At 48.5% G+C, this 13,562-nt stretch overlaps 1 non-coding gene across 1 annotated transcript in view; it reads right to left on the reverse strand.

The window, feature by feature from the left end:
* LOC119382498 (uncharacterized) overlaps nt 1-13,562 on the reverse strand; it is a 237,538-nt gene that overhangs the window by 210,161 nt on the left and 13,815 nt on the right. Inside the window, exon 2 of the transcript XR_007415057.1 lies at nt 7,162-7,209. This is a non-coding gene — a transcript (uncharacterized LOC119382498). The remainder of the gene's footprint in view (nt 1-7,161; nt 7,210-13,562) is intronic.

Raw genomic sequence — 13,562 nt, forward strand, 5'->3', positions numbered from 1 at the left:
CCCGCGCGGTTTGCCTCCATGGAGCGAGTGAAGGGGGGAGTAAACGGCTCGGTGGCCGTGCCTCAAGTGGGGCCAAGTGGAGAAGGCCCCGGATCGGCCGCCACTCAAACCCCGGCCGTCTCGAGTGCTCTGCTACACGAATGCCGACAGAGCGGGCCCACCGCTGCAGCCTGTCGTTGGCCACTGTGCGAGCGTTTGTGTGCCCAGGGAAGTTGGCCCTCGCCTCCTTTTTCGCAGCGCGAAGACCAAGAAGTCGAGCGTGACCTAACCGGAAAGTTAGAAAGCCATGTGTGCATCGGAAGTCTCCTTTCCAGTCCATTGAATAATCGCAAAATGTCTCCTGTATATACAGCTCGCGAACAACCACGCAAAGACCGCTCTCGAAAACAGTCTCGCGCTGAACTTAGCGTCCTTGTAATGAGAAAGGTGAACTTCTAATAGTAGTGCATGGTTAGGAACGTCGACGGTTCCACCAAACAGACGAGGCTACCTGTATGTTCATAAACGCCACTTTATACACACAGGAAAACACACGCTGACAGAAACTACACAAATACAGAAAAAGCAAGATCTAGCTAATTAGTGTCCCTAATCACACCAAAAGTCATGCGCTTTGGGCTGACACAGGCTCGGCCACTGGACTGTCCGTCGAGTTGAGCGAGGCGCAGTGCTGAGGCACGGTGACAAGATGAGTTTCGGAGGTGTTGGCACTGGCTCCTGAAGAGTGGCGAGGAAGCTTGAGGCTGGCAGTTGCGAAGTGTTCGAAGGCGGAGGGAGATAGCGGCCACGCGAAGCCCGAAGCCTCAGCTCCTGGACCGCGAGGCGGTGCTTCGACACTCGGGTCAGGCCACCCGACTACGGCGAACGACTAACCCCGTCTGTCCCTCACTTTTCTTCTCTCGCACGCGACTCTTCGTGTTCGTGCCTCTTTTGCGCGTGCATCAGCGTCTTCGTCGTCTTCATCCACCGCCACATACAAAGGCAGTCTCGCTCGTTGGCGCGCGCACCGCAGTCCCCATCTAGCACAGTGCTCAGCAATTTAAGCACGATAGTCTTGCGCCACCGTTCAGCGCTGAGGACACCGATATAACCCATTATGGTATCTTATGGAAGAAAAAGCCTTCCTCCCGCATTCTGACAGCACTTGACTCACGGGCGAAAATCTAGCATTCACGAATGGCTCAAAAAAGCAACAGCCATCATGCAGGCCGACTGTTTTAATGGTTGAGCATCGCAGCTTTGTTCATCTATGCTTCCTGAACGCGCTATCAATTAGACGAAGTTCAATCATCTGTTATGGATTCTTGTTTGCAGCTTAACTTAATACCAAAAAAAAATCAGTTACTATTTCAACATCACTTCTCCATTTCAAACCACAACATAACGAAGTTTTTTAGATTGTTAAACGCTCGCTAAACGAACCAAATAAAGCTCCATCTGTGGCACAACATTTACTTTAAGGGGATTCGTGTGGCCAAGAAGTTGTAGCTTCTGCTACTTGATTTATTTTGATAGCTTGCCCGTAGGCATAAGACAGAAGTGTCTTAGGAACACTTTCATTTTGTATGCTGCCTTTGCGTTCACGCACGGAAAGTTTGCGAGATCAGATGCTTCGTTCACGCGTTCTAATTATTCTTCTCAGAGGACATTTGTCAGTGAAAAACGTTTCCCGACATTGTATTCAAGGCTACCAGCAGGACGTATTGCTCCGATCATACCGGAGCGCAATTATACACGATACCCGCCGTGGTGGCTCAGCAGGTCAGGCGTCGCGTTGCTAAAGGGACACTGAAGGCAAATGTTAAGTCGGCGTTGATTGTTGAAATAGCGGTCCAGAAACCTCGTAGTGCTGCTTTTGTGCCAAGGAAGTGCTTATTTTGAAATAAAATCCCGTTTTAGTGGTCCGCATCGCGTTAGCGCACTTCAAATCACCCGCCTGAAAGCTGTCTTTCTCACGTCACTGTTGCCGTGCCCAAAGTTGCCCGCCTCTACTGCGCGGCGGCGTGCACTGGCGGCGTGCACCATTCGGGCATCCGGCAACATCACATGCATTCGGCATTTTGTCGAACTTTCTGTCAGAGCGACTTTCACGAGCGCGCAAAACACACGCTGCAGTACGCGATACCGAAACTACCACTGAGACGCGACCGCGTGAGCGAAGCAGGGCGCCGGGCGAAGCGCACTTCGGCGAAAACGGAACCTTTGAATCACGCGCGCCGTTCCCCATGGCAACGCCAAAGAGGTTCTTCTTTCCATGAATCAAACAGAAACGAACAAGCAGCATTTTATTACGTCTCTTGATGCGCGGAAGGTTCTTTTTTTTTATTGCAGCTACTTTGATTACGAGTGATTAATTGTAGTCGGACTCTCTCACGTCATCGGAATCATTTCCAAAATGTCCCGCTCGTGGCGCTCATCGTGTGATACATTTAGCTTAATTTCTCGGTAAGTATGGCATTGCTGTTGATAATATTGCCGTTTTCGATGTTGTCATACATTGAGCTTTCACTCTGACATAAATTGTTATTTGCCTTTAGTGTCCCTTTCAGCTCGAGCACGCGGGATCGATTTCTGGCCCCGGAGTCCGCATTTATAGGGGGGTCAAATGAAAATAAAAATAAAAATAAATAAATGCTTGCTTAGTTTGATTCGAATGCACCTTGAAGAACCTCAGGGGGCTCAAAATTCATCCAGAGTCCTTTGTACGGCCAGCGTGTCCCATAATCGCCCTCCTCTCCTCCTCCTCCTCTTCCTCCTCTCATCTCCCTATTCCTCTTCCCCAGTCACCCAGTGCAGGGCAGCTAACCACCAGCTGCTCTTCTGGTTAACGTCCCTGCCTTCTGCCTTTCTGTTTCCTCCCTTCCATCGTTGGCCCGCAGATGCTCACAATTTTATTTTATTTTTTCATTTCCACGATGAATGTGCTGCTTAATATCTGGGGTTTAACGTCCCAAAACCACGATATGATTATGAGAGACGCCGTAGTGGAGGGCACCGGAAATTTAGACCACGTGGGGTTCTTTAACGTGCACCTAAAGCTAAGTACACGGGCCTCAAACATTTTCGCCTCCATCGAAAATGCAGCCGCCGCGGCCGATGAATGTGCTGCGTCATGCTTTTCGGTTGTAAATACGGTTGCTGTAATTGTCTTCTTCTGTATACACATGACTTTATTCTTCGCTTATCTATTGTGACACCCTCGAAAATTCCTTCATGGCGCTTCAAGTCTTCGAATAAGCTAAAGCAAAGGGAACAAGAAGGCGTCAGCCAGACAGCATAGTCAGCTGAGATCGCGGCATCACGCGCGGTAACTGGAATAAACAAGTGTAGACTCAGACGCCAGCTACGCGCATCGGCTCGCTTACGCGATGAAAAAAAAAAAAAAAGAAATGCTTCGCATTTAAAATAAAGCACAACGCGCGCAGCACTCGGAACACGATATGCGGCAGCGTCCGTCGAACGATCACGCGCTCGCAGGCGCGGATATGTTTTCGCCAGCGGAATGCGCGTTCACAGCCGCGATGACACACTGCCCCGCACAACAATCGCTGTAACCGCATCCTTGGTCGGCCAGCTAGCGCTTTTTCGCCGACTCGCTGTGGCAGTCGCTGCTCAGTGCTGCCAGTGTGACACGATGAATGTGCTGCGTCATGCTTTTCGGTTGTAAATACGGCTGCTGTAACTATCTTCTTCGTATACACATGCTAGCCTGTCCCGTCGTGTTCTTTCTCTGTGATTCGTGTTTCCCGCTGGTTTTTATCTAATTCGACATGTACCAACTAGCCCAGTCCATCGCCTTCATATCACAGTGTGACGCACATACAGAGAGAGAGAGAGAGAGAGAAAATGTTCCTAAGCCACGATGGAGTAAATACCAGACAATATGTGTGCCCTAATCCATAATGTGACATTCACGTACGAAACTTATTTGAAGTATACAATTATCAGAACTGGATGTCACTGAAACAACAAAAATAAGGTTTTGACAGAATACTTTGTTAATTGCTCTAAGTTTATTTAGTATATACATTTCGTACATGCTCGAGGTTAGTGAACTGTCCGGCAGCGTGTGTGTTTATACGCGTTTAACGATAACATACCACGTATTTTGGCTGTCTGCCTAACTCAACGCCGCAAACCACCGAATGCGCAGATTGTCTTGAGAAGACAGCTCTTGCACTTAACATTAAAGCACGTGAATTTGTAACGTCGTTAATGGCTCTCGACTAGGAGCACGACCATGCGTCCGCGACGACGCCAACACACATTTAGCAGGTGGTTAACCCTCTCTCTCTCTCTCCCTCGAAAGAGTGAGAGAGCGATGCCCGGGATGTTGGTATGGTGTCGCGATTAGAACCGTGCCCAACGGAATGCATACGTATACATGGATGAACAGAAAACAAACTGACGTACGCAAACCCGCGCGCGGCCAGCGTGCAACATCGTGTATACACTGAAGAATGCATTTACAGAACCACAGATGTCCATGTTCCCACGGAGAGGTCGGTAAACTGCGGCCATAGCGACAAGAGCTACGGATGCCGCTCTAAACACACGATAGCACTTAGAATAAGACTGCAGCGGAGCTGCATCGCTCCAAGCGTTAAACACATTGGCGCTCGAGTTACGTAAATGAATGCTGTTTTTCGCGCTGCAATGTATCGCCGACGTTCTTCAAAGAAGAATGCAAAAGGAGGCCAATGAACCCGTGAAACGAGAACTCGGTTTTGATTTTGTTGTATCTCACAGAGAAAATACGCTACCCAGAAATAAGGCTGTTTTTATTTTTCTTTCTTGCCAAAAAACACCTTTTTTTTTTACGACATTCGCTCCGCGCACAAACAGCAAGGACGAAAGGCGTAGAATTCTTTGTTTTTTATCATGGCAATATGAGAAAAAAATTTTTTTTCGCTTTCACTTATCAACAGTTCGTGGTCTGGATGCATGCAAACGCCCTATGCAAAGTTTGTTTGCTTCTCATTTATATTCTTGCTTGCTACCAGCGCATGAACAAAGATAAGAGCTATTCATTTCACTAAAAGCACGCATCATTTAAGATGATGTGACCGGTATAGAGTTACAGACACTAGCGTTACAGAAATGATATTTTTCATAAATGATGATTTATGGCTTTCTTTTTCAGCTGAAGCGACCTGTACGTCGCTTTTTTTTTTATCTATCGCTCATTCTGAATTTTCTGTTGTCTTTTCACGCCACCAGAGCACGTTGCAGTCAGCGCTCAAATACGTCGCCAACGCAAATAAACAGGCCTGATATCAGAATGGAGCGTGGCAGTTGCCTACTAAATCTTATTTGTCTGTTGTATTGCCCCGTCATGAACAAAGAATGAAACGAAGAAATCTAGCGATATTGCTTCTCAAGCACTGTAAGTTTAAAAGCTCCGGTTACTGCATAGCAGCGTATGCTTTAGAAATACTTGTACTTAACGAGGCAACGAGGGTTAAAGTACGCATTAAAAAAGAAAAAAAAAAAGAAACAGTACAAGTGATAGCCACACACATCACCCAGTCACATAGGTATTTCGTGATTGTGGTAATTTATAGGACAGGTCTCTCTCTCTCTTTCATATCTACGAATATTTAACTTAATATATACTAGCGAGTCAGAGACGCTAAGATATGCATAGCCGCAGGTAACATTAAGTGTACCATCACTGCGGCGTTCGAACACTTCCAATGATGTTTATTTATTTATTTATTTATTTATTTATTTATTTATTTATTTATTTATTTATTTTGACAAATCTAAGCACACCGTTTCCTCAGACCGAAAATTTCCCTTTTCCTAAGACATCGGCCCCCTTTACCGATACACAGTCGCCTGCTATTTGTGCGGCGGCTAGACAGGCGCCCACCGGCGCATCAATAAGTGTGGCTCTGTCTTACGCGCCCCGAGGAAACGCAAACATTAACTCGCGCTGAGTGCGCGCCTATATGCACACGCGCAGCAGCAGCTGCTGAACCGGCATTCCTGAAGTAGCGAGAAGCTGCGACCGGAACGGGACGACATAAGCTGTTCGCGGCGGGAATTAAGCGAAATGCGGCGCATCGCAGCGGAGGACCATCTTGGCGGGCGACTCTAAACAGTGACCTCCGCTTACGTGCTGCACCCGTAGCAGCGGTGGCCTGGCCAGCCTCATCTGGGCGGCCGCGGACAAGCCGACTAAAAGGGTGGAGTGCCTCGCTCCCGACGAGCTCTGCGGGTTTGTTTGCGTCGTCCAGCTCCAGACGGAAAGGAGGGCGCCGTCCTCTCGGCGCTTCTCAAAAGAGACGCGCTCATTTGCATAAACCGCGCGGTTATGAAGGAGTCTCGGCGGAAAGCACTCGCCCTCCTCTAAGCCATTCTCCTCTTCGCTTCTAATGCTGCCGCATAGCGCTCAGAATGCGCGCTGAAGCGAAGACCCGGCGCGCGCACTCCAGCGGCCTTCTAAAGTGCTCCCCCTCCTGGAGATATACAGGGGGGAGGGGGGGGGGGGAGGAGGAGACGACGTCACATCTTTCTTTATTCGCCATTCTCCACTTTATTTCTTCCGTCTTACTTTACTATTATTCTTTTTTTTCGGTTCGGCACGGCACTTGACGAGTCCCGCGGGATGTAAATTGAAAGACAATGCGGATATTCGAGAGCTATTCGAAGGACTGTCATTTATCTTAAGCTACATAGTTTTTTTTTTCTACCGTTATCAAGGCAGCCCATGGGTTCGCCGATGGGTGTCTTGCTTGAATATCCAGCCGTTTTTTTTTTTTCTTTTTCTATGCGTAAGTCGTCGCACGCAATAGCATACAGCAAATTGGAATTGCAAATATGTCCCGGATGTGCGACAGTCGTGGGACAAGAACGGGACAAAAATAACGTTATTATAATGAAACTTCGTGACCAGCGATTTTTTAGCGCTTCTGCGATATTTGCAGAAGTCGGCCCATAGCCGCTCGTGTGGTAAGTGATTGTGCGCACGACCGACAAGCTCAGCCTGTCGAATTCCTGGCGATAAGAAAGATGTCTTCTTCTCATACTTTATTTTCGCCTGCTTTCCTTTTTTTTTTACAGCACTTTCTTTTTTCTTTTTTTTTTTTGGTCTCTCGACGTAACGACAGTCCTAAACGCGTACGACGAGAGTACAGGTGGAGAAATGATACTGACCTTGGATGCTGTTAGTTGTACACTTGACAGACATGGGGCAATTGATGGCTGCAATAGACACACACAAAAAGAAGGAGGCAGCAAGTTAGACAAAGGAAGAAAGTGCGAGACAAACGGAAGTGGCACAGATATGGCAGATAACAACATTACAGCCCACACTGAGCGTCAGCATGACAAGAAAATATAGTAGTTTTTACACGTGCTAAAATTGAACTCTTACAGAAACGCCGAGCATTCGCGTATTGAAATAAGGTCAAATACGGATAGCGGGTGAGCAAACGGTTGGTTATGTTTTTAGGTCATTGGAATGTCTGAGTTATACACTGACGAATGGAAGCTTCAGTAGCGCTGGTAGCTGCACAAAGCTTCACAAAATGTCACAAAGAAGCACTAGTCTTAGATACCTCAGCAATGGGGGTGAAAGCCGAGATATACATGAAATCGGTTTGAAGACCAGGACAAAGTGACAAAGTAAAACACACAGAACAACAAACGGCGTGCCTTAATTTGTCCGGGCCTTTAAACAGCATCTCTACCAGTACGGGAGGCATCAGTCACGACGGAGAACATCGCGTGTGAGGAGAGACGGAAGGAAGAGAATGCCGGTGAGTGGCCATATGGAGGTCCACAACACGCAGCCGCCCTTAAGAAAGGAGGCATTGAAAAGATTCAAGGAATGATGAGCGAAGAAAAGACGGTATGCCGGCAATAAAGCACAACAGCGAGCACACAGATCAAGGCAGTTTACATTAGCGCTGAAATGCGATCTGAAAAACGTGCGAAAATGCCGCCAAGCTTCGGCGTTATAAGTGCGTCGACTAAACCCACACAGTGCGCCGCAATTGCGCCGATAAAACCGCGAGCAAACACAGGCCCTCTGCACGCCACGGGTCGAGACCCCGCCAATGGTCAACGTGATGCGCGCCGTATGCGACGTTCTGCTCTGTAACCCGCGACCGTTCCGCAAATGTGTACGGTGTTGACAGAGCTCTTGACTGATCTCAGCCGAGCACCCAACGCTCGCACGAGTGGCATGGCTCTGTCACCGTCCGGCAGGGCTGCAATCAACAGGGCGTGCCGGAATGGTATGTAAACATTCTCGTCGAGGCAGTAATGTACCTACATACAGCGTTGGAAAATGCGGGTATCTGCCGAACGCAACCTGCTAGCGCACGGGACCAGCGCGCTTGTAAACCTCTCATTTTGCCCGCAGAATCCGGATATGGCGAAGAGATGTGCGTTCGTTTCGGCAGCTATACTTAGTGGAAGCGGTATATGCTTGGGCAGCGCAGGGGTAAGTACAATGCGGTAGTGCATGTATGAAGGATAACGACATCGGTTTAACCAAGGGAGGACGTAAGACGAAGGACAAAGCGCTGGCTTTCAATTAGGATTTCTTTCGTGTCAGCTCACTACCCTTCATACGGAAGTCGGTACCAATTAGCCAAGCGTTTTATTCTTCTTAAAGGCAGCCGAAGACGAGTCATGTGCACTTCTGCAAAGCAGCACGTTTTGTGACGAAAACCGGGCGAGTAGTACATATATAGATTATTGCAGAGTGTTCCACGCCGCCTTGGCTGCGATTGGCGCTGGCTAACACTCCTAGGTTTAAATGAACATACATACCCCATAAAGTGGACGGGAGGATGACCGCCGCCGTAGCTCAGTGGTAGAGCATCGGACGCGTTATTCGAAGGTCGCAGGTTCGGTCCCTGCCGGCGGCAAGGTATCTTTTCGTCCACTTTACTTTCTTCACATTTATATTCTTAATACTACAGATAACACCCCCTATACTTTCCTTGGCATTATTGTCTGTTAATTCTCATGAATATTGTGTCTAACAAACAAAAACGAGCCCTTAAGAGTCCCCTCCTTTCCTTCAAACGACAGAAAGGTGTTGTCTAATTGGCGCAGAGCCTTAACAACAGGACACATTAATTCAGGTACACAATGAGCGAACAAGCCGACCGCAGTGAACGAAGCATGTTCTATATGGGGCCTTCACCATATAATATAATGTAATTAATCGAGCCATCTGTGTTTTTCTTGAATTTTTGAGCAACACAAGCCTTAATGCCCATGTGTCACCCCCGAATAACTTGTTCTCTTTCTTTCTCTCGTCCTGTACAGTCTGTCTACGCGTTCACTCATCACACGCTCGCAAGTATAACGACATAGCGATGTAGGAAATCTTAAATCTCCTATTTCAAAGGGCAAAAACATTCTCGGTTTATTAATGAACGTGCAATACGGAAGTAGCCTCGTAAAGGAAAGATGTAGTGTACGGTGCACAAGCACTTGTAAAAGTTCTCACACTAGAATTATTCTTAAGAGAAAGCGATAGCCAACCGCGATGTCGGACGTATTAGCGAAGGCGGTCGGCCAGTGGGAAACAACTCTTACTGACGAACTTTATTGCGAAGACAACTGCAGTGTTCCTGTTAATATTGCTTTTTTTTAAATAAAGAAACAACCGTTTATAGCTTTATTCATCAACGGATTATTTACACAAGATCAAAATTCAATGTGCTCGTCTTTCCAGGTTTCTGCTTTTATCACACCAATTTCACTCTTTTTGCTCCGTTCTGTTCTAGCTTCATTGCTGTGAAGAGGTTAAGGTACATATAGGGCACCTCGGATTCTACATATATGAACCACCGCTCTTAGCAACCACGATGGATGACTCACCACAACTTTATCGCGATACTTTAACGCGATAGCGTTAAAGGGCTCGTTTAGAGCAAATTCCGGTGTCGGCGTCGTTGGCTGTTTGCAAAAAGGCGGCGTTGCCCGTGAGCGAAAAATCCCGATGGATGCAAATAATGAAAATCGTGGGTCCGTGCTAGAATCGAACCCTTCTGCGTGGCAAGCAAGTGTTCTACTACAGAGCCACGCCAGTGCTTGACATTGGTTCGAAAAAAAATCCCTATACAGTTGTTAGTCGCGTTAACACATGTAATATTGCGCGGCAGAGGCGCAGATTTGCGCCAGGCATCACATCATGTAAATTGTGCAACGAATGGGTGGTTTAAAGGCACATCCATTTCCTACGCATAGTTAATCATTATAATAAGCAACAGGATCATCAAAGCATGCAGCTGCGTAGGTGCGCGCATTGCCTCACGGACGCGTAGTGAGTGCTGCGCTAATTCGCAAAATGATGAATTGTGCCGCAGTGGGCATGCACTTCGCAACTTTACTTGAAGTAGAATTCTAGGATAGTTTAAAAAGGCCGATGTTACGCATGCGCACGTCCCTTTCCTCGCGGCACGGATTGAGGAGTCCGCCGAGAAGCGAAGGCCCGGCGAATGAGAAGGCGATGCGAACGGGGCCCAATTACGCTATCGCGTTCTACTCTTGAAGGCGAAGCTCAAGCGTCCTCAAAGTTTATTCTAGCGAACGAGCGACTCGGTCACGTTTGATCGCCTCGTAGGCTGACGCACGCTCAGGCTCACCGCAAAGTCCCCACTTACTGAAGACGCGCGTGCGCTTGGCAGGAGAAGACACCGTGGCCACTCGAGAGCTGCCGCAAGACGTGGCGGACGAGAAACAAGCAACAAACATGGCCTCCGCCGTGTGGGCGAGGCGCTCAACGGTCGTTTCAGCTTTCTTGCCTCGGTAATCCAGGAAGTCGATTAAGGAAGTGACCGGCGGCCCGCTGGGCGGCTGAGATGCAAGAGCTGGGCGCCAGCGCTCGAGCCTTGTTGTGACAGGTCGCGCGCGGCGGAACATCGCGCTCGAGTCAAACGCAGCCGCGTGCCGTCAGAGCAGCAGCAGCAGCAGCAGCAGCACGCTACTACGGCTTTCACAGCGGGACATTCTCCCCGATCCTCCATCGGTTCTTGAGGCTAATCCTCCTGCGTCGCACGCACCCACCGGCGAGTCCTTCGTCCGTCTTCAAGCGGTGGGCGCTCTGGCTGACGCATGCTGGAGGAATAACAAGCGCGCCCAGAGAAACGGTTCGTTAAAGCGGCTCGTAAAGAGAAGGGCAAAAAAGGTGAACCGGGCTGGGTTGTAGCACTAAGCTGCACAAAGTGCAACTCGGCCCGCTTGTAGCATACGGCGCAGTAAGGAGACGTGGCGACGCCGTACCGAAGGCACGTCGGAAATACATTTCCGTGCAGGTCTCGCAGCAGTCTGCTCGACGCTAACGGATGAGCTCCTTAGCGGGAAAAAGGAAAACTGCAGTTGAATGACGAACACTGCTTTTCTCAACCATTCTGGTGCCGAAAATAGAGCGCCAGAGATGTGTGACGTCCCAGCTCTTTATAATTATTATCCTCCTAAAAAGCGACGAATTTCGATTTCCCTTTGTTTCCTGCGATTGCGCAATTAATTTCTTTAAATTATGATTGAAGCAGCCACAATGTCTGACGCCTCATGCAGATGCTTTTGGAAGTGTTGTCGCTATTTAGAGTTTACTTTCCCGTTGTTTTCTCGTCCATCACTTGCACTATTTTTCAGCAGAAGTTTCGTATTCTTGTCACCTCGGCAGAAACGGGAATCGTAACGCCACGAAAGCATACAGGCGCAAAAATAAGATTTCTAATGGTACAAAGATTGCGAAATAAATGTCTAACTAAAACAGGAAAAGACATACCGCCCTTCACCGTTTAATCGGAAGGGCGCTCCCCAACGTCCAGATTAAGCAACACACACACACACACACACACACACACACACACACACACACACACACACACACACACACACACACACACACACACACACACACACACACACACACACACACACACACACACACACACACACACACACACACACACACACACACACACACACACACACACACACACACACACACACACACACACACACACACACACACACACACGGCAATTTCTTTCACACGTTTCTTCTGATTTTCATCGGGCTCCCATTGTGTTACACTGTTCCGTACACCTTTGTTCGCACAGCAGGTATTAACCACTGCGTTTGTAAATGCATTTTGCAATCCTCTCCCATCAGCGTCATGATGTACGACCGACTCGCCCAGCAACATGCATAATTGAAAAAGCGTTTTTCCCAACTATGAGATAAACTTAAAGGGGAGAGAAATATTTCCGAAAGGGGACAGATGTTGAACAACTTCGCCATTCATTGATATTCTGAAGCCTATTTACTGCAATTCGAAAGCGTAAACTGAAAGTGTCACATCAACCTTCGCTTTGAAGCCCATTACAGGATACCACCAATGGCGACGCAACTGATCAAGCTAGCAGCACTATTAGGACGTGCTTTAAGTCACTGTAACTACCATTCTATGGGCAGCTGCGTAAGAATACGTGTAAGGATCACTATACGAAATTCCACGTACAACAGCGAGCGTAGTCGAAATACGACAAGTTGCCCGAATTGAATGAAAAGGAATATTTATAAACTTTGTTGTGGAAGAAAAACGTGCGATGGCAGGAGGCACGCGCTTAAGATTAATGGTATCATTCATTCATCATTTGCAGCCTATCTTAATGTCTACTGCAGGACGAAGGCCTCTGCCAATGATCTCCAATTTGCCCTGTCTTGTGTTGTGGCTTGTCGACGGCATTTTGTGCTTGCGAACTAGTAAATTTCGTCACTCCGTCTAACTCCCTGCCGTCCTCCTCAGCTACGCCTCCCATCGCTCGGCAGATGAGGCATGTTCGACCGAACACGAGTTTTTATTTTTGTGCTCCAAACTTCACGAAAAGCATGAAAAATGCCTCAGGCGAACGAGAACGCAGAAAGAAATAAGTGTATTCGTATGTGCCTCGCTTTCATACCGCCAAGAACGATGGCCGGAGAGAGCGCTCGGTGTTTTTGTACAATTATGAAGATACGCGTTCTTTCCCAATCACACAAATTTGAAACTCAAACATTCCTTCCTTCTTGGGACGCGCGCCACTTGCTCTATGATGCACCGTGAAACGAGGGGCGGAGTCGCGCACGCTCAGACAATATACAAACTAGTAGCAACCACGCCGCTGCAGGCAGCAATGTCGGCTCGCGTGTGAAGTACAAATGCGCTGCCGGGAGAGAATGAGTGCAGCGAAAGAGTGGATCTCGCAAGTTGGCTTCCACGAGATGCTCAAAGGGGAAGGAGGAGGGTGGGCGTCACACGGCCACAACAAGGGGACCGAGTGAGGTAAGCGGCGGCAGACAGCGAGAACTGGTTATGCACTCTTGACCTTGCCGCCGGGTAGACGCCATGTTGGTTGGTGCTCGCGAGCGTGCATAAAGGACCCGTCGGCCGGTCACGCCGGCCTCGGTGCCGACCGGACGCCGCCGCTGCGGCAAACTGCGCCAAGGTAGTCGACACGGGCGGCGGCTGTCTGCGTTGACACTCGATGAGCTCCTCGAGGGCGCGGTCTCGATTCACGGCCACAACTGCCACATTTCGATGT

The sequence above is a fragment of the Rhipicephalus sanguineus genome, chromosome 2 (genome assembly GCF_013339695.2).
Source record: "Rhipicephalus sanguineus isolate Rsan-2018 chromosome 2, BIME_Rsan_1.4, whole genome shotgun sequence".
NCBI lineage: Eukaryota > Metazoa > Arthropoda > Arachnida > Ixodida > Ixodidae > Rhipicephalus > Rhipicephalus sanguineus.